Source organism: Larimichthys crocea, unplaced genomic scaffold (genome assembly GCF_000972845.2).
Source record: "Larimichthys crocea isolate SSNF unplaced genomic scaffold, L_crocea_2.0 scaffold224, whole genome shotgun sequence".
Classification (NCBI taxonomy): Eukaryota; Metazoa; Chordata; class Actinopteri; family Sciaenidae; genus Larimichthys; species Larimichthys crocea.
In genome coordinates, this window is record NW_020852976.1 from 109,556 (window position 1) to 112,235 (window position 2,680).

General features: G+C 40.3%; 1 protein-coding gene across 2 annotated transcripts in view; it reads left to right on the forward strand.

Annotated features, from left to right (window-relative positions):
• Window positions 1-2,680, forward strand: part of LOC104937618 (voltage-gated potassium channel subunit beta-3) — an 18,681-nt gene that overhangs the window by 6,417 nt on the left and 9,584 nt on the right. Inside the window, exon 1 of one of the 2 annotated variants that reach the window (XM_027275856.1) lies at window positions 2,513-2,522. The exons of the other annotated variant lie outside the window; for it this stretch is intronic. The gene's annotated coding sequence lies outside the window, so the exon portion shown is untranslated. Of the gene's footprint in view, window positions 1-2,512; window positions 2,523-2,680 lie in introns of those variants that run through there. 2 annotated transcript variants of the gene reach the window in all.

Consider the following 2,680-nt stretch of genomic DNA (forward strand, 5'->3'; position numbering starts at 1 on the left):
TATAAGGTATAAACGAAAATAAGGAATGATGTGCTGTGAGAAAGATGATTGTAAACTAAAGTTTAAACAAGATAAACAAGTGTACAGGGTAGTTTAACAAATATAAGGGGTGAGGGTATGTGAGGAGAATAAGATAGAAGGTAAACAGGAGTATTTGGAACAAGAGTAAGTTTAAACGAGATCAAGGTGTTGACATAGGTAGGTATAACAATAGAATATGTAGAATGTCAGTTTAACGCCAATGGAGGAAATGGATATTACCAATAGATGGGGATGGCACTGAGATGGTTTTAAACAAGATAGATGAAATTAACAGTAAGTAATTTAAGGGGTGGGCGGGGAACTGGAGTACATATATAATCACCAGTTGTTTCATAATAGGTTTTTGTGGCATAAGGATTGAGGTTTGTGTAAGGCAGATGAACTATAAGTAAAGGCAGTAGTAATGTACCATGAGAGGTAGGTTTGGTACACACAGGGTAAGGGAATAGGATGATGTAAAAATCAGGTGGGCAAGATGTTGCCATGATAGAGTATAATACCACAAAGAAAATTAGGTAAACAAGAAAAGAAAAATCAGTTATTTGGACGTGTATTAGAATAAATAGACCTGTAATTATAGTAATGACAAAATAGTGAATTACTGGTGGTATTTAAGGAGGACAGAGAAGGATTTAAGGCCTTAGGATGTCAGCGTGTAGTTTAACAGTGGTTTAAATAGTTGACGGTGGTGGTAAACAGTATTTGACAGTAGTTAACAATAGTTTGACTGTAGAGATAGTTGATATAATTGGCTATATTTGGCTCTGTCTGCAGTAAGTAATACAATTACTATCATGTTAAGCAGGATTACTTTGTATTCCACACACAAGTACTACAAGTAAGTCAAACATCATACGGGGTGGGGGTACGTATTGTTACAGTACCTGTCTGTGATGTCCATAATGAGGTCGTGCTTGAATCGATTGGTCCCCAGGGGCAGTGGCAGCGCCGGTGTTGCGTGGTTAGAAACAGCCAATACCTGATCCATACTTAATGAATATTAATGAGCTGATTGATGTGTCACACAACAGACTCCACTTGACCCTCTGTGGTGTTTTGTGTGTGGGTGTGTATGTATGTATAAGGTATAAACGAAAATAAGGAATGATGTGCTGTGAGAAAGATGATTGTAAACTAAAGTTTAAACAAGATAAACAAGTGTACAGGGTAGTTTAACAAATATAAGGGGTGAGGGTATGTGAGGAGAATAAGATAGAAGGTAAACAGGAGTATTTGGAACAAGAGTAAGTTTAAACGAGATCAAGGTGTTGACATAGGTAGGTATAACAATAGAATATGTAGAATGTCAGTTTAACGCCAATGGAGGAAATGGATATTACCAATAGATGGGGATGGCACTGAGATGGTTTTAAACAAGATAGATGAAATTAACAGTAAGTAATTTAAGGGGTGGGCGGGGAACTGGAGTACATATATAATCACCAGTTGTTTCATAATAGGTTTTTGTGGCATAAGGATTGAGGTTTGTGTAAGGCAGATGAACTATAAGTAAAGGCAGTAGTAATGTACCATGAGAGGTAGGTTTGGTACACACAGGGTAAGGGAATAGGATGATGTAAAAATCAGGTGGGCAAGATGTTGCCATGATAGAGTATAATACCACAAAGAAAATTAGGTAAACAAGAAAAGAAAAATCAGTTATTTGGACGTGTATTAGAATAAATAGACCTGTAATTATAGTAATGACAAAATAGTGAATTACTGGTGGTATTTAAGGAGGACAGAGAAGGATTTAAGGCCTTAGGATGTCAGCGTGTAGTTTAACAGTGGTTTAAATAGTTGACGGTGGTGGTAAACAGTATTTGACAGTAGTTAACAATAGTTTGACTGTAGAGGATAGTATAATAAGTTGGCTATATTGGCTGTCTGCAGTAAAGATAATACAATTACTGATCATTTCAAGAGTGATTACTTTGTATTCCACACACAAGTACTACAAGTAATGTCAAGACATCATACGGGGTGGTGGTACGATTAGTTTACAGTACCAGCTGTCCCTGTGATGTCCATAATGAGGTCGTGACTTGAATTTGGTCCCAGGGAGCAGTGGCCAGCCGCCGGTGTTGGTGGTTAGAAACAGCACCAATACCTGATCCTACTTAATGAAATATTAATGAGCTGAGATGTGGGCACACAACAGACTCCACTTGACCTCTGTGGGTGTTTTGTGTGTGGGTGTGTATGTATGTCTCTCTCTCTCTCTCTCTCTCTCTCTCTCTCTCTCTCTCTCACTCATCCAGTGTGCACCCGAGCGAGAGAGTAGGGGGAGGGGCTCTCTCTCAGTCCAGAGGACGCTCTCGTCTTTCGTTCCCTCCGTTTGGTTTCTCTTTTCTCCTCTGGACAGACGGACGCTCATCACCTCGTCTTCGTCGGTGTCGGCGTGTTGACGGCCTAACACAAAGTTGTGTGCGTGCTGTCGTGTGATTGGCTGATTGATTCAAACACAGTCGTGGCTCAAAGTGAGCGTCCCACTCATGAATTCTTCCCATCATTACCATAGTGAGCAGCAACCTTGGCGGCGGACCCCGCCACGTGTTTTGAGAGTTTAAAAGTCTGAGCTTGTTACCGTAGCAACCGGGATGCAGGTGTCCATAGCATGCAACGTGGGCGGGGCCAG